Here is a 6,675-nt window from a genome sequence, read left to right as displayed (position 1 = left end):
AGCTGGCTGGCATGGGCCAATCGAGGGGGGGTGTTCAGACATCCAGCAGAGAAGTTTCCAAGAGAGCTCAGCCAGGGAGCACAGCCAGGGAGCATAGCCAGGGAGCACAGCCAGGGAGCACAGCCAGGGAAGAGAACTGAGGCTAACATCCCAGGGAGGGAAGCCCCGTCTGGGGTGCAGCACCCCTGAGGTGGATGCTCTTATCCTAGCTGTACAGAAAAGGAGACAGAGGGTCAGGGAGGTGATCACATCAGCCAGAGTTCACACTAAAAATTAGAAGTGGACCTGGGATTCACAGTGAGAGTCTCTAGCATCAGAATCCGGTCCCTTCGCCACACCGTGGCATGACTTTCTCCACCATGTCCTTCTTGCCAGTCACCAACATGAAGAAATTCGCATAGACTTATTTCGAGGTCAACGCTTGCCTTGGTAGTTGACGCCCCCTATTCTCTCTGATCAGAAATCCCTCACTGTGCAGGGTTAGCTGGATGGCAGGGAGTTTAGAACACAATACAATGGTCATGGACCTGAAGTCATTGTCACTTTGTGTCCCTTCAAGGGCCTCTGACCTCCTTTCTCCTTCAAACTCTTCCTCTGTGCTGCGTCTCTTCCTAGCACTAGGGGAAGCCTTCCAACAGACGAGCAGAGGCAAAATGTTCATGAATGTCCACCCTGGTTGAGTTCTCTTAGAACTTGTCCAGCGCTGCCCCGAGTGGCTGCCATCCTGCCTGGGGCAGAGACCCTAAACAAATGGGTCTCACTGCCATGCATACCTGTCAGTTATCCATCAACCGAGTACTGCCAGGTAAGGATCACCCACCTGAGTGGCACACTGTGCTCAGACTGTGTTGGCTCCGTGGCTTCTGGTTGTGATCACTGCCACGTCCAGGGCTTGGCTGATCTTGGCTGGCTGCAGCTTCTCACCCCAGAAGACAGCCTGTGTGTGCACTGGTCCAGGCGATGGCAGGGGGCAGCAGAGAGCCCAGTCAGCCCATGTGCACGCCCCAAGCCCTTGTAGGAAAGCAAGTCATGCTTGTCCTGTGAGAGAGCACTTCAAGGTTGCAAGGTAAAGGGTTGCAGGGGGAAGTGAAATTGTGGGATTATCATTCTGATCTGCCACCATGATCTGCTACTGGGCTCCAGCCACACGTCTTCCTACCCAGAGAGCAAGTCAAAGCTTCATCCACGTCCACACAAAACGACCACTTCCCCTGGGCTCCCCTGGTATGAATGGTCAGTTACCAGGGGAGAAGAAGGCTGGGTCTTCGTTTCAACAATTCCATCAGTGGAAAATCTTTTGTCCTAAGAAACAAACACATGTGCACAAGAATGCTCCTCCCAGCCAGATGGCCTTCAGCGAAAGACTACAGAGTAAGAGATGGGACAGTTGTGCAGCAGTTGAAGAGAGTCACAAGGGAAATTAAAGAGCCTATGATCCCTGGGAAGGTAGAGCAATATGAAAAGAAGTCAGGCAGAGTACGGGGTAGGGCTGGGGGTCTCGAGGGGTGACATGGGAAGAAAGAGGGAAATGAAGGCTGGGTAAGGTGAGGCCAGAAGCATTGGTTGGGATCACTGGCATATTCAGGGCTTGGTTGTCTGTCAGCAGATCTTGACTGGCCCCGGGTGGGATGAGCTCAGCATCTCAGTTCTGTTTCCTCTCTCCAGAAGGGATGGACAGAACGTTGGATGCATGGATGGGAGGGTGGATGGAGGGTGATGGTCTCCTGCCATCTTTGTGCCTGCCTTCCCAGGAACACTCTCCCTCCTCCCTGTCAGGTGCTGTCTGGGTTCCATGGGATGCGCCATTGCCATTGGCTGGCAAGGAAAGCCCCCGATTCACCAGCTTCAAGCCATTACCAGGAGGCCACCGGGGCTGCCCAGGGTCATTCCACTGTCCAGAGGGGCTGTAGCCACAGAACTGCTGGGATAACTCTTGGAAAGATGTTTGCCTGTTCCTAATGGGCGTGTGACCAGAGGGAAGGGAGCAAGCCATGGGATCAGAGAAGCCTGGGACTGAGAAGCAGGAAGGTTTGCAAACCCAAGGATCTGGGCCCCGCCGTATGCCTGCTATGGATACAGAACATTGCTTGGCCTCTCTGAGCCTTGATTCACCCCCTGGAAGTGAGAACAATGCCCGGCTGCCAAGCTCATCAAGACTCAATGGGCACTCAGCACATGGCCCCTTGGATACCCTCGCCAAACAGGACCCAGAAGTCATTGCTATGCCCATTCCCTCCCCCCAGTCGCCTGTTTCTGACTCTCCACAGAATAAAACCAAGGCTGCATTTCCACCATGACCCAAGCTTCTCTTCTTCCTGACACAGCCTTTGTTTTCCCCAAACCCTTTTTGAATATTAGATTATAGGTTTGATTAAGGATTCCAGATATCAGACTCTTGAGAAATCCAGGGTGTTCTTTTCTCTGCCTGTGGATTCAGATTTTCTTTCCTGTTACTTCCCTCTATATTTCTTTTCCTTGGAATTTGCTGGGTGGCACCAAGGGGCATGTGTGGCCTGGCACAACCTGCCCTCACCCACCTCCTTAGAGCCAGGCTAGGGTAGTCAGCCAGTTAGCACCAGTGTAAAATCAGGACTGAATTAATCCATCCATCCATCCATCCATCCATCCATCCATCCATCCTTCAACCCATCCACCCATCTATCCACCCATCCACGCATCCATCCTTCCATCTATCCCGCCCAACTACCCATTCATCTATCTATCCATCCACCCATTTATCTCAACCATTCATTATCCATTCATACCTCCATTCACCATCATCCCATCCACCCATCCATCCACCCATCCATCCACTCATCCATCCACCCATCTAACCATTCTTCTATCCCTCCACCCATTTATCTCATCAATTAATCAACTCATCCATCCATCATCCAACTTCTATCCATGCTTCATCATTCCCTCCCTCCATCCCTCTATCCCTTCATCCATCCCTCCATCATCCCTTCTACTCATCCCTCCCTCCCTCCCTCCATCATCCATCCATTCACCTTCTGGTGAGCTCAACACTTACACCTGCAGGCAGTGTGCTGGGAACACAGGAGCAGTGGCCAAGTCTCCCTGGAGCTCACCCTCAGGAACTCCCCATCCTCATGCGTGACCATAATGATGAAAATTTCCTGAGAAGCACTTGCCATCAGCACCGTCCATTAGTTCCTAACTTCATTCTCATCACAGCCAACCCCCTGCCACCTGCCACACTCCCCTGGGTCTCTGATCAGATGCAGGACCCACTGGAGTCCCTGGGAAAGAAGGGGTCTCTTCCCAAAGAGCAGAGGTGGCAGTAGCAGTCCCCACCCTGCATCAGGACCTGTGCTCAGAGGGGCTCAAGGAGGAAGAAGAGTCAAAGATGACCTGCTGTGACCCTTCACCAGGGAGGGGACACTCTTCAGCTCTGCAGGCCTGCCATGGTCCACAGTGGACAGGGGCAGAGTCTCTGGATTCAGGCAGAGTTGCTTTTGGTCAGTTATGAGTGGAACATGATGTCACTTTGGAAGTGGAGACAAGATGAGCCTTGGGAGATGTCAGGTCCTCATGGGGCTGAAGGAGCAGAGGCAGGTTGAGTAGCATTCGACCCCAGCATGGTGGAGGGTCACCAGGTGACCTCAGCATGGGAGAGAGTGATAACAGCATGCACCTGAGTGTCCACTCCTGTGCCCACCTTGCAGGAGGGGAGAGGGACTCCACGGAGGGAAGCCACTTGTTCCCATCCTAAAGCAAGAAGGTGCAGGATGGCAAGTTGAGCTCAGATCCACCTGATTCAAGGGGTCAAGGCCTTGCCCACACCTGCTGTGTGCTGAGCCAGGGTGAGTCTTGGAAGATTGACAGGGAGTTGGTGAGCCTCCCCTGTCAGGGGCTGAAGTGGATTCAAGAGCCAAAAGCTGGAGCCCATGCTCATGTTTACCTTTGAAAATCTTATTTCTTGCCTTTGGCAGAACCACAAAACCAGCCCCGCATTCAAGATCACAAACGTCTCCTCGCTCCCCTCTGAAATCTCTCCCTCCCTCCGTCTAGGCAATTGTGGATCTGCTCATTTCCCTTTCTAAAATTCCATGTGAATGAAATCATAAAGCACGTAATCTTTCTCACTTGGTTTCTTACACTCAGCACAACACCTTTGAGGTATTCAAGTTTTTGTATGTATCAATAGCTCATTCCTTTTCATTGCTGCATAGTATTACACTGTGAGAATGCACTGGTCTATTGATCCATTCAGCCATCAACAGGCATTATTCAGATCACTTCTAATTTGACTATTAGAGAGTAAGCTTCTGGGAATGTTGGCATACAGTCTTGTAAGGATAAAAGCTTTCGATTATGTTGGGTGAGTACCTGGGGGTGAAATGGCATGATCATATGATAGCAGTATTTTAGAAAGTACAAATAATTTCCCCCCAAATGCTGTACAATTTATGTTCCCAATAATAGTGAATAAGTGGTCCAGTTTCTGGACTTTCAAAAAGGTATACAATAGTTTCTCATTGTGATTTAAATTTATCTTCTCTTAATTACTAATGATGTTGAGAATCTTTTCATTGCTTATCTGCCCAATATGTACCTTCTTTGCTCAATTATGTATTCAACACTCTTTGGTCTTTTGTAAACTAAGCTTTTTATTTTGAGAAAATTGTAGCATTGATTTTAGGCATGTGCCTATAGCAGGTTGATTTTCTTATTATTGAGTTTTGAGAGTTCTTTATATATTCTGAGTGAACTATTCTCTTGGAAATGTGATGTGGAAATAGCTTCTTTTCATCTGTGAGTCTTCACATTCCCTTAACAGTGTCTTTCTTTTTTTTTTTTTTTTTTTTTTGAATGAAGAAAAGTTTTGTTTTAAATTTATTTTTAACTGATAAATAAACTTAAAATTTGTACATAGTGCCAGGGACAGTGCTATCAGCCTGTGACTCAGGAGGCTGAGGCAGGAGGACTACAAGTTTGAGGCCAGCCTGGGCAACTCAGCAAACAAACCACTGTTTCAAAATGTTAAAAAATGGAGGGAGGATGTAGCTCAGTGGTAGAGCACCCCTGGATTTGATCCCAAATATTGCAAAAAAAAAAAAAGTGCATATTAATGTATAATGCATTAGGGAGGTAACACAATGTTTTGGTTTTTATTTTTATGGAGCTGGAGACGGCATCCAGGGCCTCAGGGATACTAGACAAGCACCCTCTACCATGAACTTTATCCCCAGAGTTAGGTTTTTCATTTTTCAATTTTTTTTTTGAAGAAAAGGCAAGAGAATAATATCTCATGGCAAATGAAAATTATACAAAATTCTGCCAGGCACAGCGGTGCTTGCCTGTAATCCCAGTGACTCAAGAGGCTGAGACCAGAGGATTGCAACTTTGAGGACAGCCTCAGGACTTTGGTGAGATCCTATCACATCATAAAAAGTAAAAAGGGCTGGGGACGTGACTCAGCGCTGAAGTACCCCTGGGTTCAATCCCTGGCACCAAACAAACAAATAAATAAATTGACACTTCGGTATCCATTAATAAGTTTATTGGAATAAGGCCACACCCATTCATGGAAGAGTCTGGCTGCATAGTAGCAGAGTGGAGTGATTGCATAGACTGTGCAGTCAACCAGATCCAAACTAGTCACCATCCGGGTCTTTCTAGACAAGGTATGCTGGCCCCTGGTATAACTATAAAATGGTATATGGTGTATAAATGAGCTGTCATCTGTTCTCCCTTTTTAAGGACCTTCCTACTATACAAATTCTAACCCCCCACATTTTCAGATGACCGGATGTATTTGTGGGAATGCATCACTTTGGAGACATGTGTTTTTCAAGTCAGGGCTGGGTGGGGTAGCCCAGTGGTAAAGCATGGGCTTAGCCTGCTTGAGTCCCTGGATTCAATTCCTAGCAACAAAAAGAAAAGTGGTGAAGAAATTGCCCATGGCAGACGAAGGAGAGCTTATTTCCTCTTGTTCCTGGAAGTGAAATAGGACCACAGCCTCAAGCTTGCTGGGCAAGCGCTCTGCCGCTGACCTGCCTTCCCAGCCGGCCCCACCGTGGGAGTCTCCAAGGGCTGGCTGCTTTGGCAGAGCTGGGGGTGGTACTCAAGTCTTTCAAATGCTAGGCCCGTGTCTGCTTCTGAGCCACACCTCCAGCAACCTTGGAGTTTTAAACCAGGAGTGATCTGATCGGGGAGTGGTCTGATCAGGGAGTGAACTGATCACATTTATACATTTACAAATCTCTTTGGCTGCTGCGTGGAGGTTTGGCTGTGGAGGCAGGGAGACTAATTAATAGCCTTTGCAACTGTGGATAAGAAAGATAACACAGGTATGAAGTCAGGTAAGATATGTTATGGGAGGAACACCTGATTGCCTAGGATACCTCCTCCCATCTGAGACACCCTTTCCTGTCCTGGGTAATCCTTTTTCACTTTATTTATTTTTTGGCTATTCTAGGGAACCCAGACAGGCTTTATCACTGAGCTACACCCCAAGGCCTTTTAATTTTTTTATTTTGAGGCCAGACCTCGTGAATTGGCTTAAGGCCTTGCTAAACTGCTGAGGCTGACCTGGAATTTGCCATCCTCCTGCCTCAGTCTCCGGAGTTGCGGGCATTACAGGCGAGCACCACCATGCCCGGCTCCAATCCCGGGACCCAAAAGAACCATTCTAGCCCCGTCACGTGC

Source organism: Sciurus vulgaris (genome assembly GCF_902686455.1).
Source record: "Sciurus vulgaris genome assembly, contig: HiC_scaffold_139_arrow_ctg1, whole genome shotgun sequence".
Taxonomy (NCBI): Eukaryota; Metazoa; Chordata; class Mammalia; order Rodentia; family Sciuridae; genus Sciurus; species Sciurus vulgaris.
Note: the sequence above shows the minus strand (reverse complement) of the source record.